Raw genomic sequence first — 15414 nt, forward strand, 5'->3', positions numbered from 1 at the left:
CAAACACCAGGAGCTGGTCTAGGAGGCCCTACCACCATGTCATGGACCTTCCATGTGTGAGTGTTTGTGTTGTTACAAAACCATATGAATCCTTCCACAATCCCTCCTGGCTGCAATCCATTTGAAAGATATTTCCTTCGGCCCCAAAAGCAAGGAGCAACAACACCCTTTTTGACATCCAAATTACTGTCATTGATGAACCCTCCACATCTGTCCCCTTGGTCTCCAACCACACCAAAACAAGTCATCTTTCTCCCTGGCTCTATTCATCGTATTGCCCACACTGTCTTTGCAACATTTGTCTCATCGCACATCCCACCATCATTTGCTTCACCATCTGGTTTTTGCTTACCGGCCACGGGTGTCGTGACTGTAACATACTCGGGCCTGTGGCTATCCTCGTCGAGTAAAACATCTGCATCCACTAAAATAGACCTCTTTCTTCGTACACTCTTCTCTTGCACACTTCTAATCATTTCTGGCCTAGAAATTCCAATCTCACGCATTGACGAGTGGGTAAGATCCACTAATCTCTTTGCATCTCCCTTAGATGATGATTCTGGTCAGCTATGTCTTTGATTCTAGGCCCATGGGCACTATGGATTCCCTTCAAATATGCATTGTACCTTACGCTTTGCAGCACTACCATTGCCATGTCTGCACAAGCCGCTTCATAAAGACTAATGTGGTCTTTGTACCCGACTGATGCACGCATGCTTGCATGCTTCGATTTAGATAGGTTTGTGCCAGAGTCATCTTGAGAAACAAATCTTCCACCCCAGTGAGGAACCCTAATATCCCACCATGACAACCATGTCTCCAACGATGGAACCTCCCCTTGTACTGCATGTCATGCTTTCCAAAATCTTCTCAACTCTCCCTTACATACCTCAGTTGCATTATCACTAGGGGCATTCCGCCACTTGCGGCACAAGATCTTATGCTCTTCCTAAGATGATGCACGAATGCACTTGACGGTGTGTCATACCATGCTCTGCTCCCAATGAAAAACACAAGATCTTTCTCTCTTGGGATCAGCCTTCTTAGGTTCGCCAAAATAAACTGTGCGTACAACTACCCAATTGGCATTAGCCTCGTCAGCCATGAACCCTCTAAAAATAGGTTTCTCAAAGCCTGCTTCAAGAACCACGTTGTTTAGCATTTTCCAAAACTCTATCTGTGAATATTTATTTTCAACTGTGAATTCACACGATGCAATGGTCAATAGCTCTCGGACAAATGGGTCATAAACGTGTGCAGACATTGTAGGCCAGCCCTGCACTCGGTGAACCTGATCAAAATGTACCCACATCTGCTCCAAATTTCCACCGGGTCGCATCCTATTAACCAAATCAACTCCACTCCCTGGTCCCTTAATGGACATTTTGAATACATGAGGTTGTTGCTTGTCTTTTAGTTGACCTGGGTACAAAACACTTTGAATAAATGCATACCGACATCTAGTCTTGAGATCTAATACTGCTTCCAAGCCTTTAGAACTGATGTTTCTTGACTGCTTTGCCTTTTCTAGACATCTTTCAACTCTTCTTTTGTTAGATAATGGAGTTATTGAGTCTAAGAACTCAGCAGATTCACCATCCCCTAGAGCATTGAGATCATCAACGCTCTCACCAACCATCCTATCCAATATAACATCCTGAGTAGTGATCCGCTCCAACTGCTTGGCGGTTGTGAAGGGGTCCTTCTTGGCACTCTCTCCCAATATGCAATCTATTTGTAATTCAACTGCTCTACTCCTTCCTTCTGCACATGGATGTCCATGTTCTCCTAGATGAATGTCACATCTAGTAGTTTTGTCTTTATCTATGGGCAAGCAATAGTAAATAACAACAGGGCAAGTAGCAAGGCATTCTAGCATTTGACCACACTGAAAGCATGTCAAACTGCCATTCTCCTTTTCTAGCAAACCTTTTGTACCACAGCGAATGAGACGTCCACGCCATTGGACCTCATTCTGCATATTGGAGCGCAAATAATACGAACATTCATTGTTGAGACACCTGAGATGTCCACAACATATACTAAATCTTACAACCCCATTAAAAAAATCACTGCTACATGTCACATACTCTGTCCACACATGACTATCGTGCTTTTGCTCCATTCCAATCATCCCAGAACCTTTCTTTGAAGGAGGCAATTCATATGCAACATAGCCATCGTAATAAACAGGAAGCTCATGCACATTAATGACCTCCTTGACCTATTGGAGTGCAACATAAAGATTTCTTTGTAGGGGCATTTTTTAAATAATAGATATGACACTTGTGTGAATTGGAGAAACCTGTTCACCATCCAAGTCAACATCAACGGGTGAAATCCTGCTCCCCTCCATTTTCGTCATAGCACAGCTTGAAGAGACATCTACCTTATAGAACTGATGCTGGTCATGATCTAAATGAAACGTAAAGTTCCCTTTACCATCATCAGAAGGCTCCAGCTTTACTTGAGCACCTGATGGTTTCAATGGCTTCAAAGAGAACCCTATCCCTTGGAGTTCAAAATGCAACTTAACAACATCTACACCAACTTCAACCACTCTCTTGTTTGACTGCACAATCAGCTTAGTTCCCAATTTGGGCCCAGAGATAGTTAGGTGTCTTGCCATAGATAGTTAGGTGAGAGCAGACGAGAAAATGCAAGAATCATAGACGAGAAATACCAATGCAGACCTGAAGTTACTAGAGAAATAACATAGGAATACCAGTACCATAGGAATACCAGTGCACAATTAAATAAATGGTTTATAAATACTTCAAAGCTTTTGATTTATAATTTTTTACCAACAAATAATGAGAAAAGGATGTTTAGTTAAATGTGACGTTTCGGAATCACAAGAAATGATGATTGCAAATGTGACGTTTCTGGTAAATGATGAAATGTGACGTTTTCAAGTATGTTTCAGAATCAAAAATATATTTCGTTGTCAGTCACATTAAACAAATATGTATAATAAACTTCAGTGTCCATGTGGGCTCGACGGCCAAATCATCATCGTCACTCGTGTACACAATTAAAAAGTCTCTGAATATCTGTTATATTCTAACTCATGATGACCTCATAAAGATTTTTCAAATTTAATAAACCAAGTATTTTTAAAAATACTTTTGAAATAGCTCTTAACAAAAGCTTTGCCTAAAAACTTGACGATTAAACTGAAGTTCACTCTAAAAACACAGACAAAGAATCTGCCATGCCTCGCAAACCTTCAACTTGTGGAGATTCCTCACAAAGGTACACGAGTCCGCCCTCTCTGCTGAGTTCAAAAAAGTATGTCGTGCTTCAAGTAGCGTTAAACGAGGCATACAAAACTGTGCAAAAACAGTCTGCGTTAACGCGGACTGTTTTTGAACAGTTTTGCTGCGTTTTTTTGAGAAATGCTGCGTTTTTCTGAAGGTATGCTGCGTTTTTTTTTAGCCGCGTTGAGATGAGAAGAATGATGAATTCAGATTTGCTGCGTTAAGATGAGAATAAGGTTTAGCTGCGTTAAGATGAGAAGAAGGTTAAGCTGCGTTTTCAGATTTGCTGCGTTTTTGCACTAAGGCTGCGTTTTATAAGGCTGCGTTTTCAGATGTGTTGCGTTAACAGAAGGCTTTGTGCTGCGTTTTCTACCCTGTGTCTCGGTAGATAACTTACATGAGTAATGCAGAGCTCATAAATTGGCACCCCTTATCTGACTTGCAAGCAAAAAATCAGAAGCAAATTGACTGTCGAGAGGCAACCTTGGGTCTCAAAAGCAAAGCGTGACTACATCAGTGACCAAACTGTTGAAAATACGACAGATGCTCTACATATAAATTAAGCATCATTTAATTGGGTAAATGATCCTTTGTATACCACTCGATTCTCTGCTTAACATCCTTTTGAAGGACAGGCGGAGGCTGAGGTTCCTCAGTGGATGCGATGAGCAGGCTTCTGGGTCGAGAGAAGGAGCAGTGTTGAGGACTATGTTGCCTCTAGGTATGGGGATGTCTATGCTGATGCAGTGAGTGAATGATCCCGAGCAAGATATCGATGATGAATGTGAGCAGGATGGGTCTTTAATGGTAGAGCTTGAATGGGCTAGTGCAAGTGTTTGGCTGAGATACACAGAGTTGAGAGCAAGTGTTGACATGTTCGATTGTAAATATTGATTAAATTGCTTGTTAGACAGCTTAGCATGTACAATGAAGCAACCAAAGCTGTGGAAAAACAGTCCGCGTTAACGCGGACTGTTTTTCCACAGTTTTGGATGCCTTTTTCAATTCTATAGGTAGTGTACTTAACACATACCATGCCATACTTTTGTCACACATAGTTCTACATGATTTAATTAAATATAGGTAGTGTACTTAACACATACCATGCCATACTTTTGTCACACATAGTTCTACATGCTTTGATTAAATACGGCAACCAAAACTGTGGAAAAACAGTCCGCGTTAACGCGGACTGTTTTTCCACAGTTTTGGTTGCCTCATTATAAGAGCTTTGAATTGACATGCTTTTGGTTGCCTCATTATACAAGCTTTGGATTGACATTATATAATATTGTTGAGTATATGTTAATAGTTTTTTCTTTGTACTTGAAGCTCATCCCAGAGAGGTTCTTCACGCAAAAGAGGGAGACAAACAAAGATGCCGTCTATTGTTGAATGCAGTGATCAAGTCAGTACAGTTGTTGCTACAGATTTGCAGGAAGATAATGATGCTACCCAAAGTGAACAGCTTGATATTGGGTCGGTCCATGAGACTGACAATGCACATGGTGCGGAAGAGGCATGCATGGAAATTGTTCCTTTTGTAGTGCAGGCTGAGGTTGTGGGTGAGATGGATATCGGAGATGAAAATCGACTCCACATGCAAAGAGGAGAAGATATATTACAAAAAAACAGAATTCTAAGTTTCTTTGACTGTCCGCCCATCCCACTCTGCAGACTAATTCCATATGCTAGAGTGCGAGGACTAAGGGATGATGTTAGTGGACTCAAAGCTGCGTTTGCAAAAGAAGGATACATGCAACAAAAGGGAGCATTTATTGTGTCTCTTTGGACATGAAAGAAAGAAGATACCTTTGTGTCTGATAAGCATAATTCTAGTTTGTTCTTGCTTGATGTATTTATGCTAGCTGATTAGTCTTATATATGCTTTTCTTAAGATGGTTTGTATGCTCTAAATTTATAGATGCCATTAAAGTTTCTTGGGATCCAATTTGGACAGAGGTAAATAAAGATTTTGAAAAAGAAATAGCGTCACAAAATGAGCTTCATATCCTGTCAAAAATAATGTTCTACGTGTGGGAGGGCAACCACAGGACCGTAGCTTGGGGAGCGGCAATTAAAGAAAAGTTCTCTTTGGTAAGAGAGAAGCATTGCAAGGTCCTATGTACTATTATTGATCCCACCAAGGTATCAGAGATTGCACTAATGGCTGGGCTACAGAGAATGAATTTGTAAGTTTCGTTTTTCATTTTTGAAATCTTGTTGAGTCTTGTCATGCAAGGGAAATTTTGCAGAAAAATGTTTTATGTTTGACTGTCAGCATGAACACCCACGCACTTGTGGCTTCCCATTTGCGAGATGAGCTGGTTAATTGCTCAAACATATGTGGTGCAGATCACGACAAATATCTGAAGTGTTTACCGGAAAAAGATCAAAAAGTAATTGCATTGATTAGGAAGAAATATTCAAAAGGAGCTGAGCCTTGGTATCCTTTGACAAGACGATATTTGGGAAAATTACTTTATGATGTATGTCTTGTGAATATTTCATTTTAATTATTTTACTTGTTTTATAAGAGGGTTCATTTTTTAAGAGGCATATTATGATAGGTTCAAATCTCTAAAGAAATTCATATGCGTATGGAACAAGCACGTCAAAGGTTGCCTGCAGACGATATAGTTAAAGAAGAGGAGAAAATTGTCAATGATCTTGCTCTCAAGTATGGTGATCGAGTAGGGAAGGTAAGTTAAACATGAACAATTTTAAATGTTTATGATTGGTTATAACAAGATTTCAATTTTTACGTATTTTGTGTTTCTTTTAATTTAGATGTTGAACATTGTGGATCCTCGACTTGGAGAGGATTGGTTGACCCGTGTATGGGCTCTTAGATGGGGCACCGATAGTTGGGCCACATTGGAGAAGCTCAACCTAATAGCTCTCCAAGATGCTCATGTTGAGAGCAAGATCTTGTGGGTTTCTTTTGTTGGAATCAGATAAGATCACAAGAGCTGCTCATGGGCTTAAGCATGGAGATCTGTTCTTTCTCTTGTGAGTTTAGCTATCATTGTGTTAGTTTATGAGTTTGTTGTCTAAAAAAGTTGATAATGATGTACAATGTTGGTATTTTTCTAGTTGGATTCGTAGAGAGGGATTACTACAACGTATTTTTGGGAGGGCTAGCACTCTTCTTTTAGATTTTGTTGATATGCTCGATGGTGTCAGTGTGCCTCCTGAATGTACAATCTCCATGTATTTTGAAGAATTAATGCTTGAGGCTAGAGCTCACCTCTTTCCTGTTGAGACTAAGTTTGGATCCAAGACAAAGGATGCAGAGTTGTTGGCACCAAAGAAGGAAGATGTGATTCCAATGGCGGCTCAGAGGCTTCTCTATCGGTGAGAACAATAACTTTAATTATATCACTAGTTGGTGATTAAAAACTTTGACTTATTGAGAGCCTTCGTTTGTAGGTATTTTTGTCACTTGAAATCTATGGGACATATTGTCACGATCCCTATGATGGCCAAACAATGGACAAACATAGCTCTGGGTGATGGTTGTATGTATCCCAAATCAATGCAGCATTTGTCGGAGTGGGAGTTGGGTCATTGTCCATGGTGGGTGGATATGGTCCAAGGGCATATCCGTGCTAGGGAGAGGGAGCTTCATGATGAAATGGAGAAGCAGAAAAATACAACCACAAAGACAATGGATCCTCCAATGATAAAAGAACATCTAACTATAGGTATGAGTACTTTATGAGTTTCCTTAAGAAGTATTGATGCTTTAGTGGTCAATGTAATTTTGAATTCTTGATTTAAAATTAGTAGGTGGTACTAAGGATAAGGGAAAACAAGCTGCAGATGTTTCTACAGATGTGGATGTTAGGAAGAGTCATTAATCTCACATGGTTATATTCTTGAACTCTTGATTTCTTGAGGTCGTGTAGTTTACATTGCATACTTTCACACTTGGGAATCAATGCAGGTGTTGGTGGCACTCTTACAGTGAGAAAGGTTCTCTCTTTTGTGCATGCCTCAAACTTTCCTATTGGGGTCTTTGGCTCTTCCAAAGATGTCAGATGTATGGCAGTGGTTGGAGACTATATTGCTATTGCGAGTGACTTTCATGCAGGGCTACAAAACCCAGTTTGGAATTCCGTTCATGATCACATGCTCAAAGCTCAAGAAGATGGTGTGCAATATACCCGAGTGGGCAAGAAAGTGGCTTGGGTAGCTGATTTCATATTTTTGGATTTTCCATTCGATGGTTTGCATCATGCATCCACAACGACGCCATCTTGGGATGTCTGCACAGAGGATCATGTTCGTGGTGGAGTTCATCTCTCATTCTCTACTCTGGCTGATTCGGGTTGGGTGTTGATCATGACATCATGTGTTGGTGAGTCTCTAACTTCACTTGTCTAGTTTCTCATGCATGGTAATAACTATATCTCATCTTCTCTATAGGGGATAGCATTTAGTGTTGAGATGTCGAGCTCTACACCTTGAGCTGGCATCCACTACGGGTCTTGGCCGCTTACGGCATTTACTCACTGGCGCGTTAGGTGACCGACATGGAGGATCTCTGCCAGTGATTCTACAGCTGGACTACACTTATAGTGCTAGCCTAGTACGCTTCTAGCGAGTTCACACTTAGTGACCGCATGTACATATGTGCTACTTTTCAGCTTTAGCACTTAGTCATTTTGTACTCTCTTTTCTGTGAAGAAGAAGAAGAAGCTTTCCATCTCTGTGTGCTTTGTGCTTGTCTTGTGTATCTCTCTTGCATCCTCATTCTTTACATGGTATCAGAGCCTGGTGCAGGCAAGAGAGGCTAAGAGAGCAAGATCATCACAATCCCTTCGTTCGCAATCCACGACCAGAGCCTGGTGCAGGCAAGAGAGCAAGAGCATCACAATCCCTTCGTTCGCACTCGTTTTTCGCACAAGTTTCTGAACAGGTCTCCAAAGTGCAGTATATAGAGATTTACTGTACAAGTACAGTGGTTGTATGTACGCTTGATTGTGGACACTCGTTGACTGTAGAAAGCGTTACAGGTAACACGATAGCAGGTTCAACAGATTTGCACGTTTTTGCAGATTGCAGCAGTTTTGTCTTAGTGCTTCAAGATGTGTGACGGTTTCAGTCAGATTGTTACTGAGAAGCTTGAGAAAAATAACTACCCTGCATGGAAGTTCAGAATAACAAATTTCCTAAAAGGAAAAGGTTATTGGGACTATGTAGAAGGAGACAATGAAAAGGAACCAGAGATTCCCGAGGCAAATGCACAGCAGAACAAAGGAAAGCTTTGAGGGGCTGGCAACAAGGCTAGAGCAAAGTGATGTATTGGCTTTCTATGAGCATCACAGATGGCATGATGGGCTATCTACAGGATGCTGAAACCCCGCCATCGCATGGAGAAACTTAGGGAGAGTGTTCGAGGTGAACACCAAGGCCAGGAAGCTTCAACTAAAGTCGGAGCTAAATCAGGTTAAGAGGAACAACCTCTCAATCAATGATTATGCCTTGAAGATCAAGAGTATCATTGAGGCTCTTGGATCTATTAAAGTCTCAGTGGAAGACGATGACATTGTCCGTGCATGCTTGGATTGTCTAGGAGATGAGTATGTACATTTTAGGTCTTCCATGAATACAAGAGACGACATCCCCGTGTTCCAAGATTTGATTTCTATGCTTATTCTTGAGGAGAAGAACCTTGACACATCTTCTTCTCATGGCAGAAATAGTTCTGAACAGTCCTTCTATTCTAACTCCAACAGAGGTAGAGGTAGAGGTCATGGTCGAGGCCCAAGGGGTTGCAGGGGCCAATTTCTGGAAGGTCAATCAAATCAAAACAATACAGGTGGCAGGGAAAACCAGTCTCAAGGCAGGGGGAGTCAAAGAGGTCGTGGTGCAGGATCAAGCAGGCAACAACATACTCCAGATAGCAGAGAATGTTGGACTTGTGGTGAAAGAGGTCACATGTCACGTGACTGTCCAAAGGGAAAAGCAAGTGGAAAGAGAGAATAGGGCAACTATGCATCTACTGGCAGAGATGCAGATGACAGCAAAAATGAGCGCATGTTTGTTATGCAGCATGTAATGAATACAATGACTGCAGAGAACTCCACCCAAGATGATGTTTGGTATGTGGATTCAGGTGCCTCGTATCATATGACGTCTCGTGGAGAGTGGTTTAGAGATATGAGCAAACCAGATGTGTCAGGCTATGTGCAGACAGGAGATGACACAGCTCACCCCATTGCTCATGTAGGGGACATACCTCTAAATACGAAGAGTGGGAAATCAAAGTACTTAGCAAATGTACTTCATGTCCCAAACATTACAAAGAATCTTGTTTCTGTTGGACAAATGGTTGAGCAGGGTTTGTAGGTTCGCTTCAATCCAAATGGCTGTTATGTAGAAGATTTCCAGAATGGCTGTAAGCTGATCACAGAGGGCAAATGTGTGGGCAGAATGTTTACGTTGAATGTAGACATGCCTGAGGTAAAAGCTGCATAATTTGCACAAGGCACAGGTGTTGTGGCTGATGTTGACATTTGACACAAACGCATTGGCCATGTCAATGAGCAGAGATTGCGCAGCATGCAATCAAAACAGATTGTAAAAGGTTTGCCCAAATTCAAGGTGGATGGTATGCATAAAGTGTGTGCAGCATGCCAGTTTGGAAAACAGTCAAAGGGCTCATTTACACATGAGCGCAATGTATGTAAAAAGCCACTTGAGGTGGTGCACACAGATGTTTGGGGTCCAACCGATACTGCAAGTATACATGGTTGCAGGTATTATGTCTCTTTCATTGATGACCATACAAGGAAAGTATGGGTCTACTTCATGCGTAACAAAAGTGAAGTGTTTGGTCACTTTCAAGACTTCAAAGTCATGATTGAGAAGGAGACAGATATGCAAATCAAGACATTGAGGTCAGATGGAGGGGGAGAGTACTTCTCCAATGATTTTTCAGATTTTCTGCGAATGCATGGTATACGCAGGCAGTTTACATGCAGATATACTCCACAACAGAATGGGGTCGCAGAAAGGAAAAACAGGCACATTGCAGAGGTTGCACGTGCATTGATGAATGAGAAGAACATGACTCATCATTTCTGGGCTGAAGCCATAAATACAGTTGTGTACATTATGAACAGGACACCTACAGCTCCGGTGCATGATGTAACATCTGAGGAAAAGTTTACAGGTACAAAGTCTGATTTGGCACACTTAAAGTGTTTGGCTGCAAGAAAGCTATTGGCTATAAATGGGTGTATAAAACCAAGCATAAGGCTGATGGTAACATTGAGCGTCACAAGGCAAGGCTGGTCGCAAAGGGTTATGCACAGACGTATGGCATAGACTATGAGGAGACCTTTGCTCCAGTGGCAAAGATGACGACTGTGAGAGCTGTCATAACAGTGGCTGCATCTAGAAGATGGATTATGCATCAAATGGATGTAAAGAATGCCTTCTTGAATGGTGAGTTGCAAGAGCAAGTGTATATGGATCAGCCACCTGGTTATGTCGATCCACGTTACCCAGATTATGTATGCAGACTTCTCAAAGCTTTGTATGGTTTGAAGCACGGCTCTAGAGCATGGTATGACAGGATTGCCAAGTATCTTGTCAATATTGGTTTTAGGAGAGCTCATGCTGATCATTCACTCTATGTACGTGAGAGTGATGTGGGGATTGTGGTCATTACCATATATGTAGATGACCTTATTATTGTTGGTGACAATGCTATGGAGATTGACCATGTGAAAGGTCTTCTCAAACAGGAGTTTGAAATGAAAGATTTAGGCGAGTTGCGCTACTTTCTTGGCATTGAGGTGATCATGACTCTAGAGGGTGTATGGCTATCACAGAGACAGTATGCTTTGGACATGTTGTCAAAGTATGGTATGGCTGATTGTAAGCCAATTTCTATTCCCTTGGATGTGAATGCAAAGCTGAGTGCAGAGAAGGGTGATGTTGTTCAGGATGTCATCATGTACAGGAAGATTGTGGGTAGTCTAATCTACTTGACTATCACGAGGCCAGACTTGAGCTACAAAGTAGGCTTGGAGAGTCAATTCATGCAGCTTCCGAGGAAGCCACATTTGGATAGAGTACGATGCACACTTAGGTATGTGCAAGGTACTCTTGACTACGCATTGTTCTATGCAGCAGATGCACCATTAGCATTGTATGGGTATACAGATGCAGATTGGGCAGGTAGCATTGTTGATAGGAGATCTACGAGTGGCTTCATGTTCTCTTTTGGGAGTGATGCTGTTACTTGGAGCAGCAAAAAGAAGCCTACGGTTGCTTTATCGAGCGCAGAGGCCGAGTACAGAGGTGCAGCAGTTGCGGCGTGCGAGGTAGCTTGGCTACGCACATTACGTGAGGACTTGGGAGTGCAGGTGGAGCAGCAGATTTTCATCCAGTATGACAACCTCAGCAGCATGCAGTTGGCTAGGAACCCAGTGTTCCATGCCAGGACCAAACACATAGAGGTCCATTACCACTACGTTCGAGAGCGAGTGTTGGTGGGCGACATTGACTTGGTCTACATCAGCACAGAGGAGCAGATAACGGATATCTTTACCAAGGCCCTCAGAGCTGAGAAGCTTCGACGTTTCCAGACTATGCTTGGACTCTGCGACATGCAGAGCTCGAGGGGGAGTGTTGAGATGTCGAGCTCTACACCTTGAGCTGGCATCCACTACGGGTCTTGGCCGCTTATGGCATTTACTCATTGGCGCGTTAGGTGACCGACATGGAGGATCTCTGCCAGTGATTCTACAGCTGGACTACACTTATAGTGCCAGCCTAGTACGCTTCTAGCGAGTTCACACTTAGTGACCGCATGTACATATGTGCTACTTTTTAGCTTTAGCACTTAGTCATTTTGTACTCTCTTTTCTGTGAAGAAGAAGAAGAAGCTTTCCATCTCTGTCTGCTTTGTGCTTGTCTTGTGTAGCTCTCTTGCATCCTCATTCTTTACATTTAATGGGTAAAGTGTTTTTGTAGGGCATCCGACTTGCTTATTCATAGGCGGATTTTGCTCCTTCATCATGACGCATATGGTTTGTTCGTAGCTATGGGGAGCATATTGAGGTAATCTATAAAAACTATGAAATCGTGCTACTCATGAATTTGATAGTTTGTTTATCTCTTTTTTTGTTTCTTGTTGGTTTGCAGTGCGACACATCTATGCTTTTCTTAATTCACAGACCAGGGTTGCAACCTCCTTGTTATCTTGCAGAGAGTACTTCACTATTTCGCTCTCTTGGTATGAGTCCTACGGATTCGACAATGAGACATTATTTGCTTGTAGCCTCGAGAGCCCTTGCTACTACAGGAGAGCCGCTACATGGAGGCCTCCAGATGAGTCATGCATTGTTAGCATGCTTCGTGGAGATGCTATGTAGACATGGTGGTATCTGTTTGGAGTTCGGGTGTGGGACAACACCAGTCCTTGCAGCTTGCCTTGTTACTGGGCGTGCATGTGCTTCCATTGATAGTGATGAGGGCTTGATATTGACATATGTGCATCCATTACTGCTTTCACGTGGGCGGAGTGCTGAAGATTCCACCACATCTGTAGATGTTAACCCTCACGGCACACGGACACCCTATGATCTATAAACGTTGTATTGTTTAGAGTCAGGTACCGGGCTTGTCGAACCAATAGGAACAGGGTAAGGGTGATCGCCGATGACAGGCGCACTCTAACTGGAATATTCAAGGAGTTAGTTGGCTAAGTATGGGCGCCCAAGTGTGAATGGGGTGAGCTCATATAAAAGCCACTAAACCTAATTTTTACTCATTCTCTCATTGTGCAATAGAAGCTGCTCTTACTCCATCTCCACCTTCTCCTTCACCATCTCCTTGTGTGTGTGTGTGTGTGTGTGTGCGTGAGAGAGAGAGAGAGAGTGTGAGAGTGTGTGTGCGATCGAGTGTTGCGGCGGCACGACTGCGGCGAGGCGGTTAAGCGTGGCGTAGCGGCATCTCCCTCTTCTTCGCGGCGCGGGAATCCTTCATTTGCAACTACGCAGGAGGGTGAGTGACACACCATTCTTCCTTGTGAGCTTGTCTGTTGTATGACTGTGTGCTAGGAGCCTTTGTGGCTCGCACACGGCGCGTAGCAAGTCCCTAGCCGTGACATTTTTGGCGCCGCTGCCGGGGAGCTGCTGCGCGTGAAGCTCCAATAGCGACCTGTAAATTGTATTGAAGCTATTTTTTATGTAGGAAAGGCGCGGCTTAAGTTTGATTATTGTTGTTATGCAAAAACAGTAGAGAAAGACACAATGTTGTTGACTGCATTCAAGTTTTCTGTGTTCTGTTAAGCTCTGTTTTGCTAGTTCTATTAAGCTCAGATTTCAGCTTACACAGTTAGCATTTCTTGCGTTTTCTGCATTTTCTGGTTTGCACTGCACAGTTCTGTCAAGTTTCAATTTTCTGCATTTTCTGTGTTTTCTGGTTTGTGTACAGTTAAACGCACAGTTAGTTAAATAAGTAGGTTAGTAATTAGGTGAACCACTGATTAGCAGGTCAGTAGGTAGGTGAGACAGTAAATAGTTAGGTGAGGTCAACGCGCACCAAAACGCGTACCAAATAATTTTAAAAAAAATTTAAAAAAATTAATTTTTTTTTTTTAATTAAATTTTTTTTTATATATAAATTTTTTTTTTCGAAAAATAAAAACGTGAGTGAGGGGGAGGTTAGAAAAACGGACGGGTTGGTTTGTATAAAAGTGAGATCGGGATCGTTTGACCCAATCCCAATCCCAAGCCCAGGCCCAGCCTCTGTCTCTATCTTATGAAATAGGGTAGTCTCACTCCTATATATATAGGCTAGACTCACAAGGAGGGAGTGAGGAATGTGGGATAAGTCTTACACTCTCCTCTCCTTCATTGCACACTAGGACTTGCTATTTGGAGCCTAGTTCCCCAGCTAGGAAAAGACTGTTTCGGGCTTTTCTAGAGCAAAATAGAACCAAACGGTGGGCTGTAAAGCACAGTGCGTCCCTCCTAGCGATACGCTCGTTTCGAGCTATCCCACGGCCCATCCCACGACATGCTCTAAAAAATCTAGCAAAAAAACAAACAAAAAACACGCAAAAAACTAGTCACAAGGCCTCCTAGAGTAGCTTTTTTACACCTTAGGGTATCAAAAGCACATGCACTTACGCTCTGGGCGGGTGCTAGAACACGAGCATATTGAGGGTGCCTCTGTTCATACGGACACCCATTACCCATCCACGATAGGCTCTATACCCTCAGCGGGGACACAAGGTAGCACCACCCAAGACCCTAAAATAGCCGCTAGTGATTCCTCCTCCGACTCAGAAATCATGGAAGCATACCCTACCCAAAACACTGAGAGAGAAGGCCATGCACCTCCCGAAGCTCCACAGCCTAGTACTAGTATGTTTAGCCGTTTCATGGAAACATTAGGTAGAGCTACTCGCTCGGAACCTGATGCAAATGAAGCACACAAAGGGGGTGGGGAAGTGGACTCTCCTTTCACATCGCACGTGGACCCCACACCCCCAAAGAGTGTCCATGTGGATATCCTGCCAACTTCTTACCAAGAAGGCCCTGTTGAGCTGCCTCCTTCAGAAGTTCCCTCTAGAGTACCGTTGGTGACAGGTAAAACCACGGGGAGCAATATTGCTTCTACCTCACAAGAAACCGTTAACACGTCGACTCTAGAAGTATTGTTCATTAATGATCATTGGACAAACGACCTCCACACTGAGGTGTTGACGGATCTACACTCTGGCCACGCCTACCATGTAGGATGGATAGAGATTGTACGATCCACCTCTAGTGCCACGAGCCTCGAAGATCAACAGACAATGATCTGTAATGTTATCCATGGCATTATTCAATTAGAAAGGCAAAACCGAGGGGTAAATATACTCTCAACTGGCCCCATGAGATTTCTGGATACGAGCAAGGCTCAACAGCCTACTCTATCACAAATAGAGACTCCTCTAATGAGTCCCATGGACCCATCTTACGTCATTTCACTTGGGGTCTCTATGCAATCTGAGCCTCCGAGCGACAACTTTAGCTTCCCTAACTTGGCTCAACCCTCTATTAGGAAAACACAGTGCTCACTCCAGGGATAGGCCTGACAGAGAATGTACCGATGACATCTACGGTTAGCGCAGTGCCACTAC

At 42.8% G+C, this 15414-nt stretch overlaps 1 pseudogene; it reads left to right on the forward strand.

The window, feature by feature from the left end:
* Nucleotides 1-5016: 5016 nt before the first annotated feature.
* On the forward strand, nt 5017-13742 carry LOC147442694 (uncharacterized; annotated as a pseudogene).
* The last annotated feature ends 1672 nt before the right edge of the window (nt 13743-15414 follow it).

Source organism: Adiantum capillus-veneris, chromosome 14 (assembly GCF_014529385.1).
Source record: "Adiantum capillus-veneris isolate H3 chromosome 14, ASM1452938v2, whole genome shotgun sequence".
NCBI classification, from domain to species: Eukaryota; Viridiplantae; Streptophyta; class Polypodiopsida; order Polypodiales; family Pteridaceae; genus Adiantum; species Adiantum capillus-veneris.